Source organism: Hesperophylax consimilis, chromosome 5 (genome assembly GCF_061612785.1).
Source record: "Hesperophylax consimilis isolate HC1 chromosome 5, BYU_Hcon_1.0, whole genome shotgun sequence".
In the NCBI taxonomy this organism is placed as follows: Eukaryota; Metazoa; Arthropoda; class Insecta; order Trichoptera; family Limnephilidae; genus Hesperophylax; species Hesperophylax consimilis.
Window position 1 is genome coordinate 23,968,312 of NC_142840.1, and position 21,692 is coordinate 23,990,003.

Here is a 21,692-nt window from a genome sequence, read left to right on the forward strand (position 1 = left end):
CTCGGTCGTGTTACAACTCTGCCATCTGTAATTGTGACCCCTTTTGCTGTCCGCCAGAATACACAGTAAAATACACGGTCGTGTCACAACTCTGCCACCTGTAATTGTGACCCCTTTTGCTGTCCGCCAGAATACATAATAAAACCTCTCGGTACTGGAGTACACCCCTGTCCCTATATTTATAGTTTTTATTACTTCGCATCATATATTATTGTTCCTATCTCGATTTGCAATTCCTCCCGCAATTCACGGTCTAAGTTTAGTCGTGATTGGTTTATTTATGGTTTAGTCTCTTCACAAACACAGACCGTGCGCCATTTTATTGTAGCTTGCTTGTCGTGATCTCTCATTGTTTTACATCAGATTACTTGTTTTAAAACAGTTCCCGTACAGAGTACAGAGAAAGAGGAGAGCCTTCAATAGTCACCAAGCGGTGAGTTACGTCTTTGATATACTGATATTATTCATAACTAGATACTGTTGTCGTGTCACTTCTCTGGAACGGGCAGCCCAGGGGGGTATAACTCCGAGAAAAAAGTGGGTCAGAAAAAAAGACACGGTAATCTCTATGGGTGACTTGTGACGTATATTTTCCACAAACCAATACGAACTTCATGCATGTTTATATTCCGCTGTCACGAACTTCATGCATGTTTATAGGCCGCTGTCATTGGCCGATTTTAGGCTAGCCAATGGGTTGGCTCCGAATGAGAATTATATTGTCTATGGTTACGCCTTTTTTATAGTTTCTATCCTAGTCGATGGTGAGTATGTGTAGTAGTGACGTATATTTTTCAGTTACAGACTTTTATCTATGGCAAACATTAGGACCCATGGGCTCAGTACTAAAAACCCGAAGATATTGATCTAGTGAGTGGTTCATTTATGGGGCAGCCTTCTCCGGGACGTGGACATTGATGTGTCAGACTTTGGGCGTGGTGCGTGAATAAACTTAAGCCCCAGAACACTAAGCTAATGCTGCTTTCAGACGATCTATTCTGTTAGAATCTAAATTTGAAGTCACGAACGTAAAAAGCCTTGGATAGATTTTCCTCTATGGGCAACGCTGTTCCTGTGGACGGTTTTACATATGGACATTATGCATATTTTACAAACTGAACAACATAAAATTACAAAAAAAAATTAACATGTAGTAATTTTGTTATATGGCAACACTTACTAACCGCGAGAGTGGTATATGGTATATTTTATGCATTTTATGTTTGGCAGTTTATGGTATATTTATGTTAACGGCCATTTCATGGCCATTTCTCTTCTGTCCCAACTTGGAAAGCGCAGCAAACTACAATATCTTTTTAATAAAAAGTAAGTTAATTACCATATTGAAACGGTTTTTCCTAATTCCCGAATCACAAATTTCGATATGTATTTAGATTTAATTGAGAAATAACATATCATAAACCTTCTTAGTAGATTAGTGTGTTATTTCACAAATTACTCATTACAAATAATACATAGTATATTTGCAGCACATTCCAGAGTGGAAGATACTCTCAGCATCGCCCTGGTGTAAGACCACCATTCAGAATTGAAACATTGCTTGGAAGACATCGTAGCTTTTCTATTCATCACTAACTACACACAAAACATTCAATCCTATCTGTTGAAGACCCATTATAATTTATTTAATAAGTGTGCTGCATTCATAGTTTTAACAGGGAGTATATGGACTACTTCTTTATAACGAGAGAGTAAACTTCGAATCATGAAGAGATGGGCAGTAGTAGCTGCGTTTTCACTATTGTAAGCTATTCCCAATACAAATGATGCTGTTATCTAAATATGTTACTTAATTAATCTTAATCATTTTCCGTTAACAAATTAAATTAATGCTATACGATAAAAAATTACTATCGCTATGTTCGTTTAGTGGGTTTGTTTGAAAACTGGAGCCAACTCTTCTTAAAGGTTTGGGATGAGGAAAAGTGAAATGATCTGAACCTCGTAGTAATTTATATGAATGAGATGAAATAGAATGCAGAATGCTACTGAAGATTACAAAACGTGCTGAATATCTTAAAGCCCCAGAATTTCGATTTAAAAAATGTAATTGTTCTATTAAAAACTGCAAAAAACTTTTTTTGCATTTTGGCATCATCTGCTAATAAGTGATCAATTTCACATAGAAACATTGTAGAAAATGAACTACTGTTTGAAATACAGTATCTATAGTATTGCCAGAAACATTTTTGAAGGATTGAATCGATAATAATATAGTATTAAGTTCATTGAAATTTATATTTGTTGGGGAAAAATTGGTTCACCTAATTGTTTTAAATCTACGCATTCAACAAATAAAGTTAACTGTAAATTTATATCAACATTTCCCGGTTTTAGCCAGAGTATTAGCCGCCTGAACGAAGAGTGAGGTCCGTTGCTCGCCATAAACCCGGGTTTTCCCCGAAACCAGCACTGCCTACTCTACTCCAGATCGACCACCACGCCAGCCCCTACAACGCATCGAACACCTGTAAGCACGCACTTTTCTTTTTGATCTTGTTATAACTGGCATACAGCTCTCTAAAAGTTTTTAAACTCACTCAATTTTATCTTCAAATATTTATATAATTGTTGAACATTAGCGAACCTAGGTGGGACCCTTGGGGGACACCAGATTTTACCTCGAAAGATTTTGAGAAGACACCGTTGATAAGATTACCTGATTACAGTAATGTAAGATTTAATCCATCTAAACAGGTCAACGTGTATACCAAGTAGGTCGATCTTTTTCAAAAGAATTGAGTGTATTACGCGATCGAAAGCCTTAGAGAAGTCTGTATACATAGTATCAACCTGCTCTTTGTCATCCATCTTGCAATGCAAGAAGTTAATGAAGAGGGCCAGGTTGGATGTCGTAGACCGACCTCTCATGGATTCGTGCTGATTCGGTGTGATGATTGTGGAAATAGCCAAGCATAATTGATCAAAGACAATTTTTCTAGAACTTTGCATAAATTAGGAAGTTGGGAAATTGGACGGTAGTTTTTAACGTCATGCTTATCACCGGTCTTATAGATTTTTTTTTTTTTTTACTAAGCTGATCTTTATTGACTGAAAATTACACATATTTTTTTTTTTTTTAGACAGTGTATAGATAGTCCCACGAAGCTGCCACATGGCTGCTTGTCTGCAGGTTCTATCTTAATATACAATTATAATACAATATAAGTCTCCCGTTATATAAAATAAATAACAGACTCTTACATACAATCATAGAACTCACTAAAGCGTCCCAAGTACACTAACACTTTGAATGACAATACGATAACGTACATTCAAAAGTACAAGACAATATAGCACACAGATAACACACATTCAAAAGTAAGACAATACGATAAAACACATTGAAAGTGAATAACATCGTACTGTAGCACAATGCAATAGAATTAAAATTCTAGTTAACTCAGTTAAAAATATTATTTTAAATTTTTTCTTTCTTTCTGGAAATAAAAATGTAAGTGAAAAAAAAAAAATACATTCATTTATATTAGAATTAAAACTTTCAAATAATGTCTTTCCTTTTCTTCTTTATTTACTCTATTTTTTTATAGATATACAGATTTTTCATTTATAAGCCACATCTTTACAGTTTTCATGCTTAAACTCTTACTTTCTCCAAAAGCAAATTTATTTTTGAGCTTATTAAAAATCACTGGTACACAGTACTCCAGCGTTTGGCTTCCATACTTATTGGTTATTTTAGGTATTTTCAGCCCTTTTTTTTCTGTAAGACGTGTGCTGTGACTATGTACCAGTGGTTTTTTATAAGTACTATCGCCCCAGTTATCTTTAATGTTAAGGAACCAAAATAAACCTTTTATTGGGAGCAGGCCCTCAGCACAATATAAGAGTTGCACATTGTGTCTTTGTCTATACATATTAGGTGATACAATTTTTTTAATGATAGAGGTTTGCAAATTTTGTACATACTTAATATATTTATTTTAATATCAACGGTATAAAATATACCATATACAGTAAATTATAAACAGTGACATCAGGAAATATACAATTAACAGAAACTCTAGATGGATATAAAAAGAGAAACAAGTACATGCAAAACTTATAGGTAGACTAATTTAGATTAGTATTGATTGAAATATATGATAGTATAGATACATGATATAATATATTACAATAGCTAAAATGTATGCATTTATATTCAGGTTTTGGTTGAAAGTAGGTAAGTGCCAATCAAGCTGTTGGTTCACCTTATTGACTATTTTTATTGACCTAAGTTTCCTCAGTTGCCCCAGGCAGTTCATTTTATATACATATTTATTTTACTTTTTACGTAAGTATGAGTAGACTTACATTTTATTGGTCATGATTTAAAAGATATGATATTAAAGCCTTTTTGTACCTAGCTTCTGTGAAGTTAAACAGATCCGCTACATCTGCGTACCTATTACTAATTTCATGTAATCTAGGTACAAGCGAGTGTTTGAAATGTTCAGTCTTAGAATTGTTACAATTAAAGAGGGATTTAGAACGAGTAGCTCTTATGGGTACATGAATTTCAATGAGGTTAATTAAATCAAGGCTGTCTACACTACCATTTACAATTTTGAACATAAATATTAAGTCGGATATAATTCTTCGATCTGAGAGTTTTAATAAATTTAATTTTTTCATTAAATAATTATAGTTTATACTTTCAATGGGAATACCGAGTTTAAAGTTAATGTGTCTTAGGAATTTGTGTTGAATTTTTTCTATTGAATCTGAATGTATTTTAAGCAGGGTACTCACCTAACCGTGTAACATGTAACGTATCTGATACTGTATCAAGTGAGTACGTAGGCACGAGCCTACTGCGAGCTGCTCGCGGGTGGAGCGCAGTGTGCTCGCAGTGACCCGCCGACGGCGGTTTCACTGCGAGCACCATAGCGAGCACTAAAGGCGGATCCGGGAGGTCGTAGCTGGATACGCGGTTACCGTGGACGAGCCGTACCCACTTGCAGATTGATACAGTATCAGATACGTTACATGCTACACTCTTGGTGAGTACCCTGCTTTATATGTCATGCTTCATGCTTGTATTTCTCCAGCTTCTAATTCCATATCTAAGAATAGATTCTACTAATGAGAAATATACTAGTTTGAGTGTGCTATGAGGCAAGACAAATTTTAATTTATAGAAACTTTTTGCTAGAGCTCTTAGCTGGTTACATATTTTAGTAACTTGCTTATCCCATTTAAATGTGTTATCTACTTTTAATCCCAGATAAGTATACTCGTTGACAAAATCAATTTTCTCACATTGGCAGTTAGATATTATTTTTCTATGGATGCATTCAAAGTTATGTGCGGTTAGTTTGGGAATATTCCACATTTTCAAACTTGGTGATCTGATATACATGCATTTTGTTTTCTTTACATTTATAACCAATCCTACATCGTGTGCCCATTTTAGCAGTTCATCGAAGTCGGTTTTCAATTCTTGAATCGCTATTTGAGGATTTTCATTAGATACTACAAGTGCTGTGTCATCTGCGAAAATTAATCTGCGCGCTTTTCTAAATAGTTTCGACATAGCTATGACATATATAATATATAATTTTGGACCCAAAATTGACCCCTGTGGGACACCAGACCTTACAAATTTAGATTTACTCATCTCATTTAATATTTTTACCCTAATTTTTCTATTTGATAAGTAGTTATTAAAAAAAGTTAGCAGTTTACCATGGATTCCAATAATTAGTAGAAATTTTATTATTTGTTTATGGCATAGTGTATCAAAGGCTTTAGATAAATCAATAAAGAGTACAAGTACATGTTTTTGAGAGTTGAGCTGGGTGTTTATGAAATTAGAAAAATTATTAAGTAGTGCGTCACAGCTTTTTTTTTCTGGAACCCTTACTGACATTTGTCAATGATACCAAATTTATTTAAATATCCATCTAGGTATATTGCTATATATTTTTCGAGAATTTTTTCCAAAGCAGGTAATAAGGAAATAGGTCTGTAATTATTTATAATTGAATGATCACCGCCTTTAAAAATAGGTCTAACAATACTAGTTTTTAATCCTTCAGGTATTTGGCAAGTATCAATTGTTGTGTTTATAAAATGAGTAATTACTAGGCTCAGTATTTTTCATACATCATACATACGTATTTGGTCCAATCCTGGTGTTTTTGAGTTTTTCAATATTCCGATAATAGATTCGATTTGTTTTATGCTAGCTCTGGGTAGGTACATAGAATGCGGTAAATCGTCTAGCTGGTATGGAGACGCACGGACATCACATTTGTGTAGTAACTCACTCCCTCATCAAAGAAGTTAGCAAAATTTTCTGCAACTTCATCCGTCGGTTTGGACTTCAAGAAGTATTTAGAAATAACTGCGTCACAACTGGATTTGTTTTTTCTTCCTAATATTTTGTTTATTTCGTTCCACGTTTTTTTTATATCCTTAAAACAATTATTGAATTTGTTATTGAAGTATGTTTTTTTGCATCTAATATTTGCTTATTTAGATTATTTCTGTATTTTTTGTAGTCTTTTTCATATTTCTTGTTTGTTGGCATGTTTTTCCTTTTTCTCCATAATTTATCCCTTGTTTGTATATTTTCTATGAGAATATCGTTCATACAACTTTTTTGACTATGGCGATACGTATTTTTACTAATTTTGTGATACTACTTTTTTCGTAGATTTTTTTAAAGTGTGATATAATGTCTTGATATATGATATCCGGATCAGTGTGAATTTGAATTGAGTTCCAATCAGTTTTTGTAATCATTTCTCCAACTTTTTTTTCAGATAGTACAGTGTTGTATTCATGGTGCGATATTTTGCTTTTGTCCTTAGTATAAAGGTATACAGACACGGCAGTTATATAATGATCTGCTATCCTTGTTTCACATACGCATGAGTTAATTTCACACTTTTCTTTTTCTCTAATATATATGTGATCCAGACACGTCGCAGTTGTGTAGGTATTTACCACCGCTTCTCTCGTAATGTCATATATACATTTCACTAGACCGTAATTAGCCATTAAATTTTCGTTGCAGAATTATTGAGTTGTGTTTATTTAATAGGTTTAAGTTAATGTCTCCAAGTATCAAGATGGTTTCCTTAATATCAATGTTTCGTATTATATTTTCGAGCTGTTGTAGGAAGGTTTCTTTGTTCGTGTTCGAGGGTCGATATAATGCAAATAGATGTTTGTGTTTGTTTACGGAGAAGGTTCCGTAGACGCACTCGAATGTAGTAGCTAATATATATATTTTTTTCGAATATATGGTTTTCTTTAAAATAAACCATAATCCTGCCTCCCGATCTTTTTGTTCGGCAATAATAGAATGAGTTAAATCCTAATATTTTGTATAGATTTACACTGTTTTTGTCTATCGAGGTTTCACAGAGTATTATAATATCAATGTTATTTAGTTGACTATAAATACTTAGTAAGAATGTATTCCAGTACTTGGAGATAGACCTAATGTTCAAATTAACGACAGTTATTGCTTTATCGCCTGTTTCATGTTTGAATTGGGTCCAGTTTTCGAACTTTTGAATCCGTTCATATTTCTTATCTGAGGTCTCAAAATCAATATTAGACGCCATAGTCAATTTTAGCTAAGTCCTTTTGAAGGGCTGCCTTGTAAGCCAGACAGTCCCTATCTCCAGACGGGTGGTTTGAAGGGCTTGTGAAATCTCGTGCATGTCGCGCAGACTGGCTCCGCAGTAGCAGAAGGGCATGTCTCACGGGTATGTCTCGGGCACAGTGCCCACATCTCGTCGTATCCTTGCAGAACTTGTAAGAATGTCCTATCATCCGACACTTTGAGCACACAGTTAATCCAATAAAATCAATAGGTGTGATAACGGCTGATTTCCACTTGAGGGGAAACGTTCCTTCTGTTAGTGAATTTTTATAGATGGCGCAAACCGGAAGACAGATGCACTTACTACAGTTGCGTATAAAAACTCCGGGTAGCCTATCAATTCCTTTTCCTTTTTTAATATCTATGCTTGAAAGGTATTTCAAAGTGATTTCTTCATTTATTCTAATTGAGGATATTAATGTGTTGTTCAGAGAATCTTCCTTATTATTAACATTGAGTGTTGAAAACTAATTTCTAAAGACTGATAAATAATCAGCAAACAAGTCTGTAACTTCTTTGCTGCCGTCGAATGATAGGTCATATGTTCTGGTAATGTGGAAGATTTTCTTTGCGTCGTAACATAATTCCATATTTTTTTAACATTATTTTGTATATCTGATTCCAATCGAGCAATGTAGGCGTTATGAGTATGACTAGAAATTTTCTTTTGTCTTTTGCGAAGTAATGAGAAAGATTGGTAATCTAGTGGATTCTTGTACCGTTTCCAGGCACGAAAAAACTTTAATTTTTCTTTACTTATATTAATTAAGGCCGCCGCCGCCGAATACCATCTTGGAAATTTGGTTGATTTTGTTACTTTCTTTGGACCCAGATCATCTATCAGAGCCTCAATAATACCATACAAATTGTGTACCGCAGCATCCACGTCTTGTGCATTAACGACTGAGGACCAATCACTATTTATGATCGCATCATTAACTACTTCACAGTTTATTTAACTATGAAGTAGTACATAACCTGGGGTTCGAGGATGGTAGCAGAGAGGGGAATATTTAGTTCAACTATAATAGATTTATTATGTGCATCTTCGATTATGTATGTACTAGTGGCGAGTTGGTCGCGGAGACGATGACTGGGTATTACAAAGCACGAGATCTAAAATTTGTGCGGCAGAATTGAAAATTTCATTATATTGTGTTAAATTGGAGAATGAAAGGCAGCTACTGAGGGTAGAGGCATAGAGGTCGAGTTCCAGCTCACATTTGGCATATTGTAATCGCCTATTACTAGAAAAATGTAATTTGTAAATTCACTAGTTAAGTCAGATATGTCAGTTGTATGACTATTGATGATATAGAAACGCTGTGCACTAGATAACTTAGGGCTAACTCCTGGTAAGTAAGAACAACAGATAAGACTATTTGAAATGCAATGTTTTGAATGTCTTAGTAACAGTGAGATCCATATATCCTCGGCTTCTGATGTCCATGATTTTTGAGATCGAACTTTAAAGGTTTTTCTTATACCTTTAGCAACTCTTGTTGAATATGCTAACGTTTTTTTATTGACGTTTTTGTTATTATTTTTGACATTGGAACCTTGGCCGTTAAAGGGACTTGGCTCATGTGGCATTATGTTTTGGTACTATTATTTCAGGAGATTCTCAACTCGCTCCTTTCCAACCATGGACGTCGATCACGGACTGCTGATGGAGTATTCAAAGGAACAATTGATAGATTCCATTTTGGAATCCTCGGGAGAGCACACGCTGGACATCCTGGACACAGAGCCTCATCCCAGCGACCTCACCCTGGCGCTGCTTGCAGCCGCTGTTTACGAAAAGAAAAAGTCGCGAGAAACCGACGAGGCTTACGGGCAGAGACTTGTTCTGCCCGAAGGCTGGCAGCTGCAGACGACTGCTTCTAATCCAGCCTCACTCAACCAGTACTTCGGAGTTATGTTTATTCACACCGACTTCCAGCAAGTGGTGGTGGCCCACCGGGGCACAATTCTAACAAAGGTAGGATCGCTATATACAGATTTGATGGGAATAGTCCTTAATAAATACACGAGTTGCATGAACTCCGCAGTTACTTTCGTGGACTATGTTAGTCAGGTCATACATACTGTCAACTCTAAATCAGAAAATTTTAAAAGGCGTTATAACCTTACTATAACGGGCCACTCCCTCGGGGGCTGGTTAGGTCAGGGGACGGCTTTTACAGTTAAACATGTGAAGGTGTCTGACGGAGCGCTGATACATAACTCATGTGAGGGAGTTCACGCTAAGACCGTGGTCTTTGACAGTCCGGGGGCAAAAAACATGTTGGACAAAATTCAGGATAGGCATTACCCTAGATATGGGACCAATTTTTTGGACAAGTTAGATAAGTTAGACATCACGGTTTACGTATCGGCGCCTAACCGTATTAACACTTACGGACCGCATCTCCGAACAGTTTATCGTGTTTTAATTGATTTATCTAAATACGGATTCGAAGATATGGAAACAGGTTTGTACAATATGAAGACACACACAATCAGTAATTTCGTGGAAGCTTTTAAAGAAAATTCACCAAATATAAAAGAAGTGTTGGACTGGGCTAAGGACAACAGTGAATATAATGCCCTTTTTAATAATGAAACACTGAATCATGCTAATAATTTCCATTTAGTGAGTAACAGATCAAAACAAATGAACTACTTCAATGAACTTCTAAAACGGTATCAGGTGGTTCCTTCCGATCCCCAAATTAACGTCACAAGTAATTTAAACGTCTTTTCTGAGGATGAAGTACAAATTCTTGAAAAGTTGGTGATTATTCAAAAGCAAACGGATACTAAGATTTTAAACGATTTTCTTTTAAGGGAAAAGCTTGAATTCAAAAACGATAAATTATTTGCCGATTTTGAATTATTGGTTGAGCATAGAACAATTAGTTGCAAATCTAAACAACTGTTGAGAGAACTCACAAATCGGGTAAAGCAGCTGATGCGGTGGCTGAGGCCAGAGTTCTCCAAGGCAGTGGAGGAACAGAGTAGAACTACTGACTTGATTTACCGCAATGAAGGTCTGAATTATTTGAAATCGATACAAAAGACTAAATTAAATTTCGAAGATTCCCTCAAATTTAAGGACTTTTTGCTTTCTACGCATCGTGTTCTGTTGATAGTAACACAAGATGCCGCGTTTGAAATGACCCGCATTAATAACATTGTATTTAACCAAATTGAAACATGTGTTAACGTATCAGATCCACTTAATAAATATATCACCGAAGGTCATTATACTTTCTTAGAATGGCCGGGACTACAATCAATTTATAAAATTTACGGTTCACCCGTCGACCAAAATGACCTAATGATAGTTGACGGTAGTTCGTCCTCAGCTCAGAACAGCTCAGAACTTCAACCTTTTTTAAATAATTACACACAATGCTCTTCTCCACCCTTGAAAAAACTTGTTTTCATCTCGTCACACCCTATAGACATAATCAACCCTTTTGTAAAAACATTGAATTCCGATCGAAAAATTAATCTCTTGGACTTATCCGTCGACTCGCAAAAAAGTATATTTAAAAGGAAAATATTTGATTTTAACGGAAGTGGAGGGCATAGCTTCCAAGAGTTTTTGGGAGATAGCTTTCCTCTTAGTGAATTGGATCAGTTCATAAGTTCAAATTGCTTAAAAAGCATTGTGACTAATGAAGACTATGTTATTTCTTTGAAAGACACGCGTCCAACCATAAGTGATCTTCAAATGCCATTTATTAAAATAAATATCAGAACTAGCAAGAAATGTATGTTACGTTGTGTAAAATTACCTTACACCCTGGCGGTGGTCAGCGGGTTGAACCGCGTGGACCAGGAGATTGTGGCCAGCTGGAAACAACTCGAAGGGATTAATATCATCCTTGTCGAGAAAGATGCAGAATTTACCTTTAGAGATACCTGCGATGAGAACCAGGATAAACGCATTTACTTGTTTGAAGTGTCAGGCGGAGATGTGTACTGCAAACAAATATTTGATAAAACTTTTTATTTACCTCGGAAGTTTTTCCACCTAGCATCAATTGACATTCAAAAGTTTACAGAAATGAAACTTGCTGATGACCTTTTTGTCATTTGTAGTGAGGACGATAAGTCTTCTTTCTTGAGATTAATAGATAATTTGTCAAAAAGAGAAGCATTAACAGATAATATACTTACAGCTGCCACAAAGGAAATGGAGATGGATATAATTAAGAAACATTCCAATAAAAATATTCATTTTATAAAAATAAGTCAAAATAGATATGAACTGAAGTGGCGATATTCCCATGGGTCTGTGGAGCGTCTGTTCCCGTGTATGTCCACAGACTCTTGTGAGCCTGTTGATGAAACAACTTTGAGCAAAACTGAACGAAACTTGGTAATCATAACAGACGATCCCGGCACAGGGAAAACAACATCTCTTGCAAGGCTGTCAAGACGCATTGAATCGTTGTGGATTATTTATATAGAGTTAAAAAACTTCCAAAAGCATATATTCAACCTACCAGAGGTGCTCACTGCACAAAGCGTGGCAAGCTTTTTACTGAGAGAGTGTGGCACTGATGACAGCCCGGTTCGATTGTTAGAGTATTTGCTTCAAAGTAAGTCACATTCAAAGCGGGTTGTATTAATGTTGGATGGTTTTGATGAGCTGGATGATTACGTTAAAAATAAAGAGAATTGCAAAGAAAAACTTATCCCACTCTTTGTTTTTTTGCAAGGCACACCGGCGATTCAAACAATTATAACCGCTCGTAATTATTTGAAGCAATCATTAGAAAAGCCATTAAGTCACACCTCTACGTGTTTTGTACGTATTACTGCACAAGAGCGACTACATTATTTACTTGTTTTCTGGCGTTCCTGCCTCTCTCTCGAGCTGGAAGGTTACGAAGAGGATCGGGAAAGCCTACTGGAGAAATATGCCGAAGTTGTGCTACAGGAAGCGGAGCGAGTACTGGGGCCGGACATGAATCACTTCATGGGGGTTCCCCTGCAGCTAAGGATGTTAGCGGAAGTCTTCAAGCCGCATAGAGATCTGTTACTCCAATCTCCGGTAGTCAAGATAGAGAGTGTATCAAATCTCTACAAAAGGTTTATTACATTAAAATATGAAATATACTTTAGTGATAAAACATTGATAGGATTAGCGACAGACAAGTTTCTAAAAAAAAAAAATTTTGACATGATGACCACAATTCACGGTGAACTTGGTTTTAGAACATTCTTTCCTGATTTCTTTGATGAGAACTTTGGCGCCATTGAAGACGAGTGGCTAAATAAATTAAACAGACTTGGTTTGATACAAACAAAGGAAAACCAAGAATTTCAATTTATTCACCGAACTTATGCCGAGTATTGCTGTTCGCAAATAGTTGTCCACTGGCTCAACCGACCTAAAAGCTTTAACAGGTATGAACTGTTCCAAAAAATACTTATACCTCAAATACTGCTTCATCCAGACAGCAAGATCATACGATTGTTTATGAATACGCAATTGAATGAAATAGAAATGTCAAAGAATGCACTTGAAATAAACGCCAAGTGTATAAGTCAACTGTGGCTTGAAGACAGTGCATTATTTAGGAATCAGGAGCACCAAACTGTTTTGCACATTGCAATAATAGAAAAGAATGAGTACATCGTCAAATTTCTACTCAGTGGATTGAACATAGAAAGTACACAAATGGCGTTTGTCTCTTTCATAACACAATATGATACTAATCATAACACAGCAATGAATATGGTGGATATTCCTATATCTGATAATATCAGTGAAGATGATTTAGTATTGGACAATACAATGATAAATATTTTACAAAGCATCGAAACATGTTCTGATGAAATCAGCGAACAAGTCATTTTTGCAAGTTTATTTAACCGACCCCATTACGAATCTGATAAAACCGAGGAAAAGTTCTTTTGTGCGTGTTTATTAAATCAAAATGGTCGCTTTACGAATTATTATCACGATTTTTTATTACATAATTCTTACTTTATTTCAGACCTTTATAAAAAAACCTCCCATCTACAAGATCACAAATTATGTTCTTCACACAGTATTGAAAAAGAGTCAGATTGCGAAATGTTATTAAATCTTCGCACAATATCAAGACATTTATTTACGTCTATTTCATCTAAGGAAAAGCTCATTTTCATCAGTTCATTTTACCGAGATGTTAAAAATAATTTAAGTTGCATCTCAAGAATAATTGATAGAGTTAAAGAAGTTGAATTATTAATTGAAACGTTTGCAAATGCTATTAGAAATGAAAAATTTGAACTTGCTAAAGATATATTATCAAAACAGTTAAAAAATAATGTTGAACGTTATTGTTTATTAGTGATGAAACACATGTATTATGACGGGGGAAATGCCCTTCATCTCGCTGCAGCAAGCGGCAACTTCGATATGGTCAAACTACTCGCAGAGCAAACTGTTGTTCCCTTCACTGTATTGATGGAACATGGGAATGAATCGAAACAGCTTCCCTTGCAAACAGCTGCTAAAAACGGTCAACTAAAAATTGTTATGTACTTAGTGGAACATTGCGCAGACATTGAAGGCTGTATTGAAGGAGGCCCAACTGCTCTGGCATATGCACTTGAAAAAGGACATTTAAGAATTGTGGAGTATCTCATTGAAAGTGGTGCTGATATCAACGCTAAATGGAGAGGTAAGACCGCACTGTATTGGGCGGCAGAAGGGGGACATCTCCCGGTAGTAACACACCTCCTGCAGCAGGGGGTTGGTGAGATAGAGACCGCACCAACTTGCGCATTACAATATGGGAGTGAATGTTAATGCGGAAACACTAAGGACGGGTTGTTTCGGAGAATTTTAACAATTCATCAAATTTCGACGTTCATTTTCGGGTTCTGTGAAAGTTCTATTCAAGTTCTGTTATTATATCATTACATATAGGCTAGTTGCTTGACAGAACTGAAAAGAGTGAAAAAGTGACGCTCTTAAATATGCTATAGATGATGAAGAATGGTCTATAGTGGAGGCTTCAGTAGATAAAGGACCAACTATTAAAGAAAGCGATTCCTATCCCGAAAGTTTACCGAAATTAAAATATCCAAATTACGTATTTAAAAAGGAGTAATATTATATTTCAATTTGCTCACTTTAACCCCTTGAGTCTAGACAGTATAATATCATGCTAGTTATTTGTAACTCATCATCGTTATTTGTATTAAATGCAAATAGAAAGCTTTCTATAATCATAATATCTCTCATCTAAATAAATTAGAAAGAGTTTTATGAGGATGTGTCACTTGATGGCGTTTCCGACCGCAATTTGAGAAAAATGTATAAAGTTATATATTCATTATTTTTATGTGAAATGACAAATATTGCGGTGGATAAAAGGTTTATATTACATTTGTCTAATTAAATCAGTAATTATAGTTCAGTATTTAGAGTAAAGGTGAGTCATCTTTAAAACTTTTTTTATGTTTGATTTAAAAAATTATATGTTTGTTTCCAATAATAAAATTTGTAATCGTATTTCCCACCTTTCAAAAACAGTTTTTAGTTTTCCGGTATGTTCAGAAATATCCCATTAAATTTAATGTTATTACCCAATCAGCATTTGGCGAGGTTGGTAGACTTGAAGACTTCAGTTCCTGGATAGGAAGGTTAAATCCTGAGTAGAATCAAAAAACTCATGTTTTCAAAGACATTTAAAAATAGGTAGATTATTGTAAAAAAAAACATAAGTAACTAACTAACCGTTCACGCCTTTTCCCCCGCAGGGGTAGGCAGAGAGGACGGACCTCCAAACAACTCGGTATTAGCACACACTTCTTGCCTCATTCACATTCATACATCGTCTCATACATACTCTTCTATTATTCTGGCTCTTGACATGGTCCGACTCAAGTATCTGATTCACTTGGTCGTGCCATGTCTTCCTCGGGCGTCCCCGTCTTCTGCTATCGCTCATTCGCTCTACATGCCCAAACCATCTAAGCGTCCCTTAACAATTTAGTTATTGCGAAAATAGAATCAGCTGACGATGGAGAACATTTAGCTTCGACACTCCAAGAGTTACCTTTATATGACTCAACTCAACCATAGTTTTACAATGAAAGTAAATAGATATGTATATGGTTATTTTCTTGGGACGTACTGATGGATTTTTTTACTGCCCGTTTCCCTAAAATATATATGTTTTGATAAATCTATTAATTAATCGGTAACATCTGTAATGGAAATTAACCTCTCAGACAAAGGCATTTGTATGCTATGTGTTCCTTTGAGAACTGTCAAAACGCGGAAATTTTTGTGTTATTCACGACTTTTGCTAAAAGCATCATAACTCACGTCTTGGGAAACGTAGCTTCATTCTAAAAAATGTTTTGGAAAGATTATGAAATTCACTATCGCATTGTTTTGTTATACGTAAATATTTGCGTTTCTAAATATACATTTTCTGAAAACGTCAAAAATATGTAAAAATCGCTGACCATTATTTCAAAGCTGTGAAAAATGTACTTTTTTCTGAGTATCATAAAGAAATAACACTTTATATATTGAAGAAATATAATTAAAAACTATTGGTCACCTCAAAATATTAACCGTCCAAACTAAAATATTTTTAATAAATTATTTAAAAACGCAATAAATTACGAACGAACAAGCTGACAGATTCAATCGACTCAGATAATGCACCTCAAGATTCCATAGATATTTTTGAATGCAGACGCGTAGCGTTATTCATTATCGATACTCTGTTTTTTAAATCATGGCAATCCGTATACTAGTGATGGAAATAAATCGATTTTTGTAAAATCTCGCGCGCTTACGTGAAAAGACGTACTAATGTCTTGACCGCTATTATCATATTTACGTCTTTTGACGTTCTAATGTTCCGAGTGGTTAATTATTTACTTTGTGTAATGTATAATTTCTTTTAACACATTGCGGTACATCACATAATGTGTTGAAAAATGATATTATTTTCCTATATTTTTTTTTTAAGAAAGAAAGAAAGAAAGACTAACATTCCCGCGTTTGAAAACCCTGACAATATTAGAAAATCTCTTTCTACCACCACAATAAGCGGAAAATGTTGCTTGTTCGTGATGGAAAACTTAGCCAGCCGAGGAATTGAACTTAAGACGCATGGTCAATCATATTTATTAATAATATATATATTTGTTCCTCGGAGCCTTATTGAATATTATAACCTTATCGTTGTCCTGAACGCCACACCGAGAGGTCTAGCGTGAACCATCGATAAAGCTATCTGTCAATACGATATTGAAGAAATCTGTCGTCTATCGTCTAGCGGTATTTGCAAGCACGGTCAGAATATGTTTCCAACAGTCGGCAAAAGTCGCTACTTTTAGCGGGGCCTCCGAGGTGTCGGATAAGCGGTCAATATGCACGACTTTCTGGATAATCAGCGGCGTAGCTACCTAGGGGCTACGCGGGGCAGTGCCCCGGGGCCCTCAAGCTCAGGGGGCCCTCGAATCCTTACCAGAAATCTCGATCGAACTGAACTTTTGGAAATTTCTCCCATTTTCAAAATAAATATGACAGGTTGCAACTTGCAACTCCACTTTAATCATGACAACTCAGTTGAGAGAAATTCAAAAGTTATGCCTAGGGAATTCCCCTAAATTCTTTCTGTAGGTTGGCAGTGTTGTCAATTTGACGGATAGTGATATGTGCGTCATTTCCCAACGACACTTGTAGCGTATTAAAATATGGATAAAAAGAAAAAACCCATTGGTGCATTAACGCAAACAACGTCAAGAAAGAGAAGATAGTAAACAAAAATTGCTCAAAATTGACAAGTTTTTTAGTCAGCCTTCTGCAAGTACATCTGGCCAAAATATTTCTATTGATAGTGACTCAAATAATGTGGTAACTGCAGTGTTGGTTGAGAAGCCTACTGAAGAAGATTCGACAATTATTGCAGTTGGAGATACCTCCGCCGCTAAATCAAGACAAATCTTCTTATGACTTGGGAAACTTCACGAACAAAATATTAAGTGATAACGAAAAACGTCAAATTCTTGATATGGGGCCTTTACAGCCTTCAGGACCTTTTCCAACAGACATCAACCAGAACAATAGGTGTTTTTCAAAATCGTACTACTTTTCGTGTTCTAAATATGGGCCAGTTAATCGTTTTTGGTTGTGTTATTCCAAAATATTAGACGCTGCCTATTGTAAACCCTGCTGGTTATTTGCTTCACAAAGGAATAATGTTTGGTGTTCGGGAATTCGAGATTGGAAGCATTTATCAGAACGAATTAAACAACACAGTTGTTCGAGTGGCCATTCGGAAGCATGTGCTGTGTATGAATTTTGGAAAAAAAACGATACTAATACTATCGACAAGGAACTTAAAAATGAAATTCGCAAAGAAGCATCATTTTGGTAAATGGTTCTTCAAAGGTTATGCGATATCAAACTTACCCTAACAAAGAGTTCTTTGGCTATGAGAGGACATCAAGAAGACTTAAGTCAGGAAGGATACCACGGAAATTTTCTGTCCTTTGTAAAGCTTGTCACCCGATATGATCACATTTTGCGGCAAGTTTTGGATATGCCCAAAGGTAATAATAATTATTTGTAAGTTTTTTTATCGTTTTATTTTGTTTATAGAAGCAGAGAGTATTAAAACAAAAATGCTAAATTTCGAGTTCGTCTTGCTTTTCGAATTCATGCATAGTGTATTGAACGACATCAATTATGAATCCAAAACTTTACAAAAATGCGACATCAATTTGGGCGAGGCGAGTAAAGTTTTAGCAGAGACCAAAGCAAAGTTGCAAATTTATAGAAATAATTTCGAATTATTCAAGTGCAAAGCCAGTGAACCTGCTAGAAAATATGGTATTGATACCCATTTTCGAGAAAAAAGTCAAAGAAAAGTTGAAAAAAGATTTTGATGAATTAGCTGCTGATCACCGATTTCCAAACCGAGAAAAAATATTTAAAATTGAGTATTTCAATAATGTACTAGACACAGTAATATCTCAATTATGATGAAGCAACTTTATTACAAAAGTGTGACGAATTCCAAAGAAAATATTCAGATATAATAGGCCCTAGTTTTTCACTTCAATTTATTAATATTTACCATCTAGTTTTACCTCAACTAGCTCAAGCATGGACTGTTCACCAATTATGTAAGGAAATAATGAGCAAATATGGAGTGCTAGAATGCGACCTAACGGAAGTATTTACAGCAATGTTATTATTCTTTACAATTTCTGTCACTTCTGCAGCAGCTGAAAGGACATTTAGCAAATTAAAAATAATAAAACATTATTTAAGAACTCCGACATTTATCGCTAATAGCAATTGAAAACAAAACTGCATTAAGCCTGGATTTAAACGAAGTCATTGATACTTTTGCGAAAACCAAAGCTAGGAAAAATTGTAAATATAATTGTTATTTAGTCAGTTGGTAGGCCCGACCTTTATATAATAAACCCTTGTATCTTCTCTATTTTGTTTTATTAGCCAAACCTACACCAAGTATTAATTGTAATTTATGTTGTTACTGTTTAATATTTGTATTACTGCCCTGCAGTCTGCAGTGCACAAAAAAGAGCTTAAGTAGCTTAGCATTTTTGAAGTGTTTGTATATTTCATATTTTTATTTGATAAAACCTAATCAGTTTACATAGCTGTGGGGCCCCATTTTTTAATTTGCCCCAGGGCCCTTGGTTACCTAGCTACGCCACTGTGGATAATGTCATTTGTTACGCAAAATACCTGGATTATTAATCAATAGCGGTGAACTAACTAAGCTCTTAGAACTGAGAAATTGTATACACGATCCACAGACTCAATTCATTCGACTAAGAAGCAATCAATTGATTCCGTTCCAGCTTCGAGAAACAAATATCTTTGTTATGGCTAATGACATCATAAACTAATTAAATTCTTTTTTATTATCAAAAAGTACATGCGGAATAACAATTTATATTTTAAACTTTTCGGAATATCAATTCATAGAGAGGTATGCGCCAGTATTGTCAGTGTATATCGTTTCGGATTTATCGCGTTACCAACATCGGTCCGTGTATCAATCATCGCGACCATGATCGGGAATCGGTAAAAAAATCGTCAGTAGTTACGCCTATCGACCAATATTGTAAAGTTATCACTGTGTTAGACTCCCTGATCGAATGATTTATTCAGCAAACCACATTATAAGTCTAACGGGCCTTATAGATGACTCAATTTGTGTAATATATTTGTCCTTTTCCTGTGCAATCTAACACAGATGAAGAAATTGCAAATAATTCAAAATAAAGGTATGCGAGCAGTATTGAATTGTAGTAGGTATTCTAAGATAATTATTGTGCAGAAAAAACTAGGAATGTCACGTGTGAGACAGCGAATGATTTACAATACCCTAATATTGATTTAATTAATTGATTTTAATTGATTATTTAATTGATATGGTAAAAAATAAGATGCTCCCAAAATACATGTGTAAAAATGTTAATTTTAATTTCGGAATACATGGCTACCCCACGAGAAACTGTGGAGATTTTATACTTAGGGAACCCAAAATAATCTCTATTTTAAAGGATTTAAGATTTTTCAATGAATTACCATGAATTACCGACAGATGTCAAAGAAGCTAAAAGCCTTGCTGCTTTTCGTAGGTTATGCCAAAATACGATAAAGAATAAGTTTTAGATGTATTGTTAAGTGTACTTAATGTAATAGAAATAAGTTTTAATAGGTTAACAATAGATATAAAAATGTAATTATTTTATAACTAAATAAAAACATACAATTTATTTTTTGTTTGAGCAGTTATATCAATCTAACGTTATATCAATTCAACGTAAAGTTGAACCGTGTGGAGATCTTGTTTACTTTGGACTTTACTAACCAATAGGATGCATGATCTGGGCAATTAGTTTTGGGGGTACTATTGATATATTTACTGACTCCATTTATAGAATGAAGCGTAATCTATACCAGCACTTTGTTGAATACAACAAATTATAGTAGCGTTGGTAATGTAGCTTTAGTGATTTGTCTTATATGTAGTATTGTTCTAGTTTCTATATTATTTGATGCAACATGTTTTACTAATATTGTTTTATATTCAGTTTATCAGTTTACTGTTATATTACTTTATTAGATAGCTCACTAGATATATTCTGTTCTTAAAATCCATGTAGAAGCCCGACTGGGCGAAAAACTAAACATATATATTTTTTTAAATAAGTACACTATTATTGATGTTTGTAATAAGTTGTTTTCTGCCATTATTATTCTATTTTATAAAACTTCTCTGATCTTGTTTACTTTGGATGTTGTTTTTATTGTGTTTTTATTTGTTATCTATTACAAATGTGTTCTTATTTTACTGTTGTAATTTCTATAACAATGTTGTATTGTCTGTAAGTATGTTCTTTACAACGCAGTTTATAATACACAAGTCATTAGGTTAGCACTCTTTGGTCTAAAAACAAATCACCAAAAATGACTAGTATGTTATGATTAGTAAAAACAGTTTTATAAAAGAATTGTGTAAATTGTTGATGTGTCTTACAAACAGCAAATGGAATAAGAATGCGTCAGTGTTGCCATTGCAAACAGTTTTTACAATAACGAGACTTCAATGAACAAAAGTAAACATCATATTGCTTTGTTATCAATGTGGCCATGCTGATAAGAAAGGGAATGATTTAAGAAGTTAGCTACCTCTAATGAGTAACACTGGTGACTAGTTTTGAGAGTTATTTAATTATTTTGTATTTCCCAAATGAAAATTGATAACGATTGAAAATAATAATTCGTAATTTGTAAATATGTATCGAAATAAATGTATATTATCTTGAAAAGTCTTATTTATTTTTACATTTATGTATTTGGTGCAATTTGTGCCTTTGTCATTCCTACATTTCAATATTTCCAACAAACAAATAACTTAATTATGAGTTATATAACTTAACTATTGACCTTATCGAAGCCAGAGTCAAGTTAGTCTGGGCGTACTGTACAGGGCCCGCAGATACTGCAGATAATACATGACTGTTCACCCTGTACAGTGTGCAT

At 34.8% G+C, this 21,692-nt stretch overlaps 1 long non-coding RNA gene across 1 annotated transcript; it reads left to right on the top strand.

The window, feature by feature from the left end:
• The first annotated feature begins 263 nt into the window (after positions 1-263).
• LOC149423675 (uncharacterized) lies at positions 264-21,450 on the top strand. The gene is made up of 3 exons (XR_016302205.1): positions 264-433; positions 2,359-2,491; positions 9,260-21,450. It is a non-coding gene; the product is annotated as an uncharacterized LOC149423675 (long non-coding RNA).
• The last annotated feature ends 242 nt before the right edge of the window (positions 21,451-21,692 follow it).